At 44.3% G+C, this 12,117-nt stretch overlaps 1 protein-coding gene across 6 annotated transcripts in view; it reads right to left on the bottom strand.

Annotated features, from left to right (window-relative positions):
* The window catches only part of BTBD9 (BTB domain containing 9), a 406,941-nt gene extending 397,687 nt beyond the window's left edge, over positions 1–9,254 (bottom strand). For 5 of the 6 annotated variants that reach the window (XM_040644643.1, XM_040644645.1, XM_040644647.1 and 2 more), the window contains exon 1: positions 9,122–9,254. The gene's annotated coding sequence lies outside the window, so the exon portion shown is untranslated. Of the gene's footprint in view, positions 1–8,874; positions 8,931–9,121 lie in introns of those variants that run through there. The other variant, XM_040644644.1, reaches the window with a different exon arrangement.
* Positions 9,255–12,117: the final 2,863 nt, after the last annotated feature.

The raw sequence follows: 12,117 nt of genomic DNA, 5'->3' as shown, positions 1-12,117 counted from the left end.
GTTATAAAATGTTAACATCTGGGGGAACGCAGTAAAGGTTATAGGAGAATTCTTTTCTGTCAAAAATTGGGTCAAAATAAAAAGAAGAAAAAAGTAAGGTAATTGATACCTGTTGGGGGTAGGGACAGTAAAGTCTAGATCTGATTAACATCTAAAGAAATTGGGGTGCCTGCGTGGCTCAGGTGGTTAAGCGTCCTACTCTCGGTTTCGGCTCAGGTCATGATCTCAGGGTCGTGAAACTGAGCCCCATGTCGGGCTCCACACTCAGTACAGACTCTGCTTGACGTTTTCTCTCTCCCTCTCCCTCTGCCCCTTCCCCCACTCATGCTCTCTCTCTCACTCTCTAAAATAAATAAAAATCTTTTAAAAAATAAAAAAAAAATCTAAAGAAATAAAGTGCCAAAATACAAATCTAATGTGATGTTCCAAAAAGGTTCTCTGACTAAACCAATTATACCCTACCTACTCTTTCAAAAGAAAGAGATTCGGAATCCAATGGAGCTACTTAAGGACCTTACTCAAGAAGAATTTCTCAAGGACCCGAAGGACTTGAACAAAGTTACCAGCCTCATCCAAGCCATGAAGCCCAAAGTCACTGTGCTCTGTGGAAGGTGAAATGCGTGCCTTCAAACACGAGTTCAGCAAGAGCTTTTCTTCTAAAAGTTTGGAAAGTAAATCAATTTGCCTTGAAATGTTTGGTTCTAATTAAGATTAATCATGGAAACCATTAAATAGTGTAAATGAAATGATACAAGAATAAATGTATAAAATAGGATAAAAATGAAAGTTCTGGCCCTATTGGAACTGCAGCTAATGACATAGATGCAAAACTTCAAGAAATCACCAATAAATTTGTAATCTGTGAAAACTTGCTTTAGATTTTAAAAACCACTACCTTGTCTTCAGAACATTTCCAGAAAATACTGTGAATACACAAGTCAGAAAAATTACTACATTACTACATGGTGACAACAGAGACAATCAGGGGCACTTGGGTGGCTCAGTTAAGCATCTGCCTTCAGCTCGGGTCATATCAGGGTCCTGGGATCGAGCCCCTTGTGGGGCTACCTGCTCAGCAGGGAGTCTGCTTCTTCCTCTCCTTCTGCCCCTCCCTCCACTCTTGCATGCTGTCTGTGTCTCTGTCTCTGTCTCAAATAAATAAAATCTTTTTAAAAAATAGAGACAGTTTCAGCTGAGGAAATAGCTTCATATGACAAAGGATTTATGGTGTTTTAAAATACATCTACAAATTCTTTGACCCACCATCCCCCCCAAAAAGTGGAGCCTAACTGCCTTCCCTTGCGAACGGGCTGGTCTTAATGACTTGTTTGCAACAAATGGAATACAGAAGAAGTGGCAGTGTATGTTTTCAAAACAGGCCATATAAGGCATGTGGTATCCTCCTTCCTCACTCTTGCATCACTTGCTCTGGTGAAACCAGCTGACATGTTCTGAGGATACTCAAACAGCCCAATAAAAGACCTAAGGCGTCATGCCAATAGTCACGTGAGGCAGCCCCTTGGTCTTAGAAGCAGACCCTCCAGTCCCAATCAAGCCGTTGGAGGACTGTGGCAGTCCTGGTCAACATCTGGAGGGGAATTCATCAGAGACTCTGAGCAAAACCATCCAACTAAGCTGCAAATGAATTCCTAACCCACAGAAATCATTAGATGAGAAATGTTTGGGGGCTCCTGGGTGGCTCAGTTGGTTGGGCCTCCAACTCTTGATTTCAGGTCATGATCTCAGGGCTGTGAAATAGAGCTCCCTGTCAGGCTCTGAGCTGGGTGTGGAGCCTATTTAAGATTCTCTTGCTCTCTCTGTCCCTCCCCTCCCTGCCTTCTCTCTCCCTCTCTTAAAAAAAAAAAAAAAAAAAAGGTTGTTGTTTTAAGCTGCTAATTTTGGGGGGGGGGACTTGTTACATAGCAATAGATAATACAGAGTTTAATATTTATCCATTTGTATAATTACAATTTTATAAAAGTATTAATTGTGAAATTAGCCAGAACGGACTCTGCTTTACAAAGATGCTTACAGTTGTAATTTCAGGACTATGTAAAATAGGACCCAAAAGGGATACATCAAATAGAATATACAGACAACTATTTAACTTGTAAACAGATTTTAAAAAACACGTTAGGTGGGTAGAAGGAAGAAGGGGTGTCGAGAGAAGGGAGAGAAGTATACACTGCTTAGGGTGAGGAGCAAGATATTTTTCACTAAGTGATAAAAAAGGAGTTCTGAATTTACTTTAAATGTCATTACCTTGGAAAAGTACAGTTCCTCCTATAGAAGACTTTTGCACCTATACATAGAAAAGTGGAAAATCTGATGTTTATGTAAAATCTCGTGTCAGTCAATTAAAAAATGTGGGGTCAAATAATAGCCATGTCTTCACAGGAGACATAGCACTCGGGCTTTTAAATGTTTACCTCTTCCCCTCTATCCCAAAAATATTATTAAATTGTCTTCAATCGTTTAGGCAGTTATTAAAATTCTAACTTCCTTCAACAACTTTTCCCAAATCAGCAGAAAAAAGATTGGATTTCTCCATCTGGATATCCCCATCTTGATGCCAGTAGATGACATGAAGAGACTGGCTCTGGAGTCCCAACTCACTGGCCACAAATGGCAGGCAAACTTTTCTCCCCATTTTGTATCTCAGTTGATTTATTAGTAAAATGGGGATAATACCCAATTTACAAACCTGTTGTTATAAGGATTAAATGACATATAGAAAGGGCCTAGCATAATGCAATGACTTGACAAACAATAGCTAGTTAGGGGTTTTTTTTGTTTTTTAATATTTTATTTATTTATTTGAGAGAGAGCGAGAGAAAGGAGGGTCAGAGGGAGAAGCAGATTCCCCATTGAGCAGGGAGCCCGATACTCCAGGATCATGACCTGAGCGGAAGGCAGATACTTAACTGACTGAGCCACCCAGGCGCCCCAACAGCTAGTTGTTAATAAACTTTTTGCTTACATGTACTATAAGTATATTTCCCAAACCAAGACAACAAGGACACAGACTGCCAGATATTTTTTGGTGTCATAGAAAGATGCAAAAGATGGGGCGCCTGGGTGGCACAGCAGTTAGGCGTCTGCCTTCGGCTCAGGGCGTGATCCCCGTTATGGGATCGAGCCCCACATCAGGCTCTTCTGCTATGAGCCTGCTTCTTCCTCTCCCACTCCCCCTGCTTGTGTTCCCTCTCTCGCTGGCTGTCTCTATCTCTGTCAAATAAATAAATAAAATCTTTAAAAAAAAAAAAAAAAAGAAAGATGCAAAAGGTTGTCTAAGAGATTAATACGGATTTACGACATTACACTTTCTGAAACATTATACTAATATATGAATTGAAATCACAACTGAACACTCAGGCACTCAACAAGCATTGGAAAACCTAGTCTGTGACCAATATTTACATAGCACTTATCATATTCTACGTAGTATTATAAATACATTTTTTTCTCCTCTACCAAAGTCTATATTCTTTGATTGCTTAAAACTTTGTGTTTACTGGGGTGCCTGGGTGGCATAGTCGGTTAAGCATCCCACTCTTGGTTTTGGCTCTGGTCATGATCTCAGGGTCCTGAGACAGAGCCCCATGTCGGGCTCCGTGCTTAGCACAGAGTCTGCTTGAGATTCTCTTTCTCTCTCTCCCTCCCTCTGGCCTGTCTGCTTGTGCTCTCTTTCTCTCTCTCAAATAAAATAAATAAATCTTCAAAATTTTTTATTTTTCTATTTTTTGCATGGCTCCTTGCATACATAAGGCTGAATGAATTTAACTTCAAGTCCCTGATGTCTGCTCATATCAATACATTCTTAAGATTATAAAATGCAGGTATCAGATCTTCCCCTGACAACATGTGTGCACACTCATTCACACATATCATACCCCCTAATTAAAGCCAAGGTTAGATGCTCAGAGCAATTAGTTCTCTGTGGCCAGCACTTTACACAGTTTCAAGCACATGGTAAATACTTAACAAACGTTGACAGAATAAATGAGAGAGAACAAGATACCAGAAAGCATGGCTAACTAGCCAGTCAAGAAACTACAACTTACCTCCTGAAATCTCTTTACAATGTGCTTGTATCTTTGCACAACTAGTGTTTGATTTTTTTATACAGCGGAACTCTCTTACAGATTCCTGTCAGAGATCAGAACTAACATTTGCTCTATATTCCAAAAGTCCTCAGTATAGGAGGCACATAAGACCTAAAGTACATTGTAAACAAGGAATAAGTCTTCATATTCAGGTTCCTCTTGAGCCACATTTCTGTGATTGTATCTCCTCCTGCTCCTTTCCTCTGACCATCCTACCGTAAACTTCCAAAGTACAGGGAGTATATTATTTGCTTATCTTATAAACCTGCGAAGTGCCTAATACAAGACACAGACTGTAATCTTGACACGTGTTATTGACAATTATTTTGCAAACTGGACTCTGACATTAAAATAAAAGCAGGGGGTTAGGACATCTAACACGAAGTCATACCACCTAGCTAATGCATCAGCTATTTGAATTAAAATTTTCTGTAGTTAGTGTGTGTGTGTGTGTGTGTGTGTGTGTGTGTAAAATTAGAAACAGTATCTTCTCTATGACTCAGCGGAGATATAAAAGGATGAATGAAATCTGCATGCGAAGTATGTGCAATCACGCACAAGGACAGTATTAAGGGGCTTCCAAGGTTCATTCGAGCAATGCTATGCCAAATTCTGGAGAAGACAGAAATAAGAATGTGATGAGGTCTATGAAACTGGAAAGAACACTGGTGAATCTACAGAGTTTTCAGGCTGCTACCTCCCTAACCTTCTCTGAACTCTCTCCTGGTTCTCCATTCACCTCTACTCTTTGTTAGTCTCAATGCTGGTTTCTCTTCTTTCATCAGGCCTTTAAGTCAGCAGTTCTCAAAGTGTGGTCTTGAGAACACCAGCATCAGCATCATCTGAGAGCTTGTTCAAATGCAAATTCTCAACCCCACTCAGACCTACTCAATCAGAAACTATGGGCGTGGGGTCCACCAATCTGTGTTTCATCAAGGCCTCAGGTATTTCTGATGCATGCTCAAGTCTGAGAAGTTCGATCTAAGTGTTGATGTCCAAAAGTTCCATTCCTTGTCCTTTCTAGTTTTCATTTTCCAATTTTTGGGTAGTTTTATCTTCTTCTACTACCTCTACAACACTAATTATAACTACCACTACTAATACCAACAGCTATCATTTATAAAGTATTTATAGGGGCGCCTGGGTGGCACAGCGGTTAAGCGCCTGCCTTAGGCTCAGGGCGTGATCCCCGCATTATGGGATCGAGCCCCACATCAGGCTCCTCCGCTGTGAGCCTGCTTCTTCCTCTCCCACTCCCCCTGCTTGTGTTCCCTCTCTCGCTGGCTGTCTCTATCTCTGTCAAATAATAAAATAAAATCTTTAAAAAAAAAAAAAAGCATTTATAAGCTAGGCACTGTGCTAATCATTATGCACATACTATCTTCTTTAATCTCCCCAGTAATTCTCTAAGGTATTATTAACCCCACTTTTTGGAAGAAATTTAGGCTTAGAGATGTTAAATAATTTGCCCAAGGTCGCCCAACCCAACCAATAAGTGAAATAGCACTGACCTCAGGTTTTCCGGACGCCAAAGTCCACAGTGTTAGCTACCATACTTACTCCTAGAATAGTACTATTTCCATAGCCTTGGAGATTGTCCAAATTATTCCTAAACTGTCTCATCAACTCTGGAGTAGAATTTCCAATCACCTACTCGTTCTCTATACTCTACACAGGGACCTGATAATTAACATGCCATCATTTCTTCTCTCCATTGCATATCTGTTCTTCCTCCTGTGGTTTCTAATTTAATGTCATCATAATCACCAGTTACTCAAGCCAGACACATCTTTGACTTCTCACTCTGTCACCTCTAGCTGGTCATAACACTTAGAGATTTTAACATCTAAAACACCTCTACAGTCCACCCATTCCCACCCTCCCTCTTCAGGCTCCCAGCATCTCTCATCTACATCCTAACTGATCTCCCTGCCTCTCCACGCTAATGCAATTCTGCACAGGAACTGCCAGCTAACTTTCTGATCTGATTAGTCCACCTTCCAAGGCTCTCCATCACCAACATGGGGGTGGCACTGAAGGGAGGAAAGTCTAGTCTTCTTAGAATGGAAGAACCCCTCGTAATTTGGCTCCAACTATACGTTTCCTATCTCATCAAGAAACAGCTCAAGGTTTTCCAAAAACCCTATTAATTTTAATCTCTGGCAGCTTTATTTATGCTCTGCCCTCAGCTTGGAACACATGTTTCCCTTGTACATGTGCAAAATTCTACTTAATCTGCAGGGCTAAGTTCTGTCTTCTCTTTAAAGCTTTCCCTGATTCTATCAATCTTTCCCCAGCCAAAGTCATCAACGCCCTCAGCATTTTACTTATTCCAAAGTGATTAACTCTTGTAACACACCACATTTAGGGGTTCATCTAGTCTGATGAACACTTAGTATCTCGGGGGGTATACCATGTCTTGTTTGTGTTCCCAGCACCCACCACAGTATCTAGCCATAGCCTGCACCCAATAAATATTTGCTGAGCTGTTAAATAATGCAACACTTGGTGTTGCAACTTTACACGAGGTAGGTTAGCAATTCAACTGCAGGTTTACGCACCACTCAAAAGCATTTCCACATAACAACAAAAGATATTATAAAGACCAAAGGTTCAATATTCGGCAGCAACATTTTTAATTTTCTCAAATCTTTTTGTCAATATTTTTTAGTATCCTTCTTCAAACAGACTCAGCAAACCTTATTTGTATATTTTACAGGATCAGCCATAACTACAACCCCCACAGACCACTGTAAGAGATAATCCCAAGCAAAACTGTGTCACCGAGAGCGGCTGGATAATTGCTTTGGGTACATCATTTCAGATTTCCAATGGAAAGGCCCAAGCACATCAGGCAGATTTTAGAAATGGGGACATGCACTGCTGACTGAATATATAAGACACACTCACATTAGTGAGGCATTTATTCAAATTAGTAACTGAAATCAGAAGTATAACAACCTGATCCTGGTTCAACCATAACATCCCTTAATTTTAAGTAAGGATAACAAGTATTCTTGTCTAAGACTCTATTTTAACACAGCTCCCATCCCACCCAACAAGCAGGTCCTATCCCGTTATCAGTGGGATGCTGATAAGCCTACCTCAGTCTTAACACTTTCCCTTCCCAACCTGCTAAACCTTATCTCCCCAGTATCTCCCTACCAGAGATCTCCTACCCCATTCACCGGACATGACATGAAGGTCTCCTCAATATATCCCCCATCGAGCACACTCACACGATTTCCTCAACATGTGATTTCTTATCTCTTCTCTAATTCAAATTTTATAGCTCTTTCAAAGACCGGATCAAATCGTACCTCTTCCAAAGAGTTCACTAACTCAGCCCACCACAGGTCTTCGCTTTTCTGAATGTCTACAGACTTCAAGTACGGCACCTCCCGTAGCACTCGTTCACATACTGCCTCATTTGGTTTCATGATGATTGGACATACATATGCTTTGTTTTCCCAGCCAAACTGTTTGCTCTTAAAAAAAAGCCAGGTCTTCTATGTCATTTGTATCTTCAACGCTCCTCCCACATGTAACATGATATAGGGCAGGGGGGCACATGTATGAAATACTTGGACTAAGTTAAACGTTTGCTGTGCATTAATAAACACTCAGACACAGTGCGATGTATAACAAATACCTCTTGTGTGCCTAATCTGCTGCAAACACTTTTGTAGATGCTTAAGAGATGGCCACGAATAAAAATGACGTGATACCTGTCCTAAAAGCCGGTACAGTCCAGAGAGCAAGAGACATTGAATTTCCAGTACTCTAAGTGCTACAGAGCAAGGTTATTATTGGTTCCAAGATATAAGCACCTCAGGCAGCATACTTTACGGATCCTCAGTTATGAAACTGAACCACAAAATGTTAGAGCTGAATGAAAACTCACAAGTTATTTTCTTCAATTTTCTTGCACAAATCACGATTACATTTCAGGACAGTCTCTGTACCAGTTCTAGGCATTGCCTTATTCAAAAGTCAGGAAATACTGACTTCCTCCCTACCTCCAATACTCATTCCTCCCAAGAATGGTAGCTACAACCGCCACACATTGACTCATGAGAGGCTCCAGCGTACTGAGCACCGGGCTGATAATTTGCTGCACCTTACACTCAGGCTTGTCCAACCACCACCTACCCCGCACGAATCTATTTTCTGCGTAGTAACTAGTAAGTTTGTACTACTTTTAAGGAAAACAAAAAAAGTGCCTCCCTCCTTCCTTGGCCCTCATTATGACAGAAACACAACAGGGTTCTGAAAATAAAACAGCTGATTTGAGTCTATGAGGAAGTGAGAACTTAGGATGGATATCCGCCCCCCGCCCCGCCTCAAAATCCTTAGCAACAATGTGACAGAATGCCTAGGGCAAAGTTGCATGCGTGCATTTGGCACGTGCACATACATGTGAAGTTGGAAACTCGAGGCAACAGGTTGGCAGCCCCTATCAGTACTGACAGATCGCCTTCCCCGGGTCGTGGGTGTGTCTGACGCCGCACGCCGGCACTGATTCACAACTCTCTCCATAACAACCGGCTCCTCCTTGGAGCCCAGCCAGGGCAGGGGCGAGGAAGGCCCCGGCAGTGCCAAACTTTCCGAACCCCAACCCCGCGTCCCCAGTTCCGCCTGCTCTCGGTCTCGGTCAGCCTTGTCTCAGGCAAGCTGCGAGACTGCTCTGGGAACCCGGGCTTCTCCAGATTCCGACTCCTCTGTTTGGGAGCCTGGCAAAGCCACCCTGACGCCCCCAGACACCTACTTCCCACTACACCTTCCGGGACCACACAGTCTCCACCGGCCCCTCTTCGCCGCTTCCCGGAGCGCCCGCGCCCAGGAACTGACCCTCGCCAGCCCCCGTCCCCACTCCTTCCCCGCCCCCGGAAAAAGCGGCAGAGGGGCGTGGAGCGGCGCGCGCGGGTACGGTGGGGGCGCGCGTTCCCGCGCCCCGGGCCCGCGCAGCAGGTGCGGCCAGGCCCCACCTCCCCCGCGAGGCCCCGGCTACTCACCCCAACGATGTTCCTCTGCGACCTAGCCGCCCTTACGGACGCCTCTTCCGCCTGCTCCGCACGCCCCTCGTAGCCACCGCCCCCTCGGCCGCTGCCGTCGCCGCCGTCCTCGCCGCCGCCGCCGCCGCCGCCGCGGCGCGCGTCCGCCCTCACGTACACCGCCGTGGCCGCGCACGCGCCTCTGCGCGCTGGCGTCACTTAGCAACCGATTGGCGTCGGGGAGGCGGGATCTGAGGGCTTAGGGCCGGAGGTCACTCCTGCCAGGTTTTGCGGCGGTTCCCCACCCGCCCGACCCGTCGCCCTCCTGAACTAGGGGCCCCAGGGTGTGGCTGCCCTGCCAGCACCTGGCTCCGGTTAAGTCACGTCACCATACGTCACTGTATGGCGTCACCGATTGCGTCACTGCAGATGGGAGGGTCCTGTTGCGAGGTTCCAGGGCGCCTGTGGTGGAAAGAGCAGTGGCCCTGTCCACACTGGCGCGGATCCCATCGGTACTTCTGCGAAGTGCGGGAAGGTTCCATAAGGAGTGGAACCAGAAGGGGCTGAGGGCGCGGTTAACGTGGAAAACTGATGAGTGCCACTCGTTAACCCAGCTGCAGGGTGTGATGGACCGAGCCTTGAAATCCCCTGTTAACTCATTGTATAAATGGGGCTAACAGTGCCCATCCTCCCTACATTGGAGAATTGTGAGGCAAGAGGAAATAATATATGCAAACGTGCTTTGTAGAGTATAAAGCCCATTAGACTTTAAAATATTTTTATTATAGGGGCGCCTGGGTGGCACAGCGGTTAAGCGATTGCCTTCGGCTCAGGGCGTGATCCCGGCGTTATGGGATCGAGCGCCACATCAGGCTCCTCCGCTGTGAGCCTGCTTCTTCCTCTCCCACTCCCCCTGCTTGTGTTCCCTCTCTCGCTGGCTGTCTCTATCTCTGTCAAATAAATAAATAAAATCTTTTAAAAAATTTTTTTTATTATAGGAGAAGGCACCCAAGCAAGAGCAGATGAGAGCAGGGACTTTGGAGTCAGAGAAACCTAGGTTCAAGTCTGATCCTGGCTGATGTTGGATGATTGGTTGTGCTTGACGCTTGGACAAACTGGGGTACAAGGGTCTGGGGGTTTGGAGACTAGAAAGGACATAATTACAGGCAAAGGATGTTTCATGAGCAAAGGTATGGAAGTGAAAATGGACACGAAGAGTAAGACCAGGAGACCGGGAGACCAGTATTGAGGCCATTGCTGTACTCTAGCTAAGAAGAGATAAGAGCCTTCACAAAGGTATTGGCGGTGGGAATGGAGGAGAAAGAATAGATGTGAGTACTGTTAAGGTGGTAGAATTGACAGCACTGAGTGAGGGATAAGCGAGTAGGACAATTTTCTAGTATGGGTGCTGAAAGAGATGGTGGAACCATTTAGCAACATGGGAAGAAAGATGAGTCTGGGTTATTCACCAGTTTCCGTACTAAGTTACTAGATAGTGGTGGTGACAGTCTTGGAGGATGATCAGATTTGTGGGATGAGACGGTGATGAGTTCAAATATAAATCTGCTTATTGGGGAAACGTTTGATCTCCACTCATACTTCTTTCCATTTGGAGTGATACCCATTAATATAATACTCCTGGCCTCTCCCTGCACCTGCCACAGCTCACTCCTCCCTGGAGCAGTGACTTCCTGACTGGTGAATTTAAAAGGAGAAACTGGACATATATAGCCCATCCCATTCTTTTCCCTTAAAAGAAAATTGCCTTCAAGGAATTGCCTTGGTGGTGTTCTCTGCTCCTCTAGGAGCAGGACCTGGGGTGGGGTTGAGGGTGCCTGGTCCAGGACTACAAAGTTAGTAAACCTATTTAATTTCATAATTTGGTATTAGGAAGCTCTCTACCACAGGTAATCCAGTACCAACTTCATTAGTTGTATTATACAGAATAATGGTCCCCCAAAGATGTTCTTGTCCTAATCTACAGAATCTTGTGAATGTGTTCCCTCTCTTACAGGGCAAAAGGGATTTTGCAGATGGGATTAAGTTAAGGATCTTGAGGTGAAGAGATTATTTTAGATTATCTGGCTGGACTTGGAGGTAGGAGGTTAGAATCAGGGAAGGAGATATGATGATGGAGACAAAGGTCAGAGAGAAAGAATGATTTGAAGAATCTGCACTACTGGAATTGGCCATGGAGCCAAGGAATGCAGACAGCTTCTGGAAGCTGGAAAAGGCAAGGAAATGGATTCTTCCTTAAAGTCCCCAGAGAGAACCCAGTTCTGCCAATACCTTGATTTTAGGATTTCTAATTTCCAGAACTGTCAGGTAATAAATTTGTGTTGTTCGCTAAGTTTGTGGTGTTTGTTACAACAGCAATAGGAAACTAATACAGTCAGTAGTAAAGATGATCATTGGTCTTCTGCTGCATTCTCCTTTATCTGAAAGAGAGGGGTGCAGGTTCTCAGGCTCCCTCAAAGACTGTGCATTGCGACTTCGACTTGATGGAGGGAACCTCCACATCCATCCAAAGGGAAATATCCAATAAGCAGTTGAATTACACGGATCTATGAATGAGGAGAGAAGTTGAGTCAGAATAAAATAGATTTAGAGGACATTAACTTTTTTTTAAGATTTTATTTATTTATTTGACAGAGAGAGAGGCAGTGAAAGAGGGAACACAAGCAGGGGGAGTGGGAGAGGGAGAAGCAGGCTCCTAGTGGAGGAGCCGGATGTGGGGCTCGATCCCAGAATGCCGGGATCACGCGGTGAGCCTAAGGCAGACGCTTAACGACTGCGTCACCCAGGCGCCCCTAGAGGACATTAACTTTTTTTTTTAATGTTTTTTTTATTATATTATGTTAGTCACCATACAGTACATCCCTGGTTTCTGATGCAAAGTTCGATGATTCATTAGTTGCGTATAACACCCAGTGCACCATGCAATACGTGCCCTCCTTACTACCCATCACCAGTCTATCCCATTCCCCCACCCCCCTCCTCCCCTCCTCCCGCTCCCT

The sequence above is a fragment of the Ursus maritimus genome, unplaced genomic scaffold (assembly GCF_017311325.1).
Source record: "Ursus maritimus isolate PB19 unplaced genomic scaffold, ASM1731132v1 scaffold_30, whole genome shotgun sequence".
NCBI lineage: Eukaryota > Metazoa > Chordata > Mammalia > Carnivora > Ursidae > Ursus > Ursus maritimus.
The sequence above is the reverse complement of the archived record's forward strand: the minus strand, read 5'-3'. Positions and strand labels throughout refer to the sequence as shown.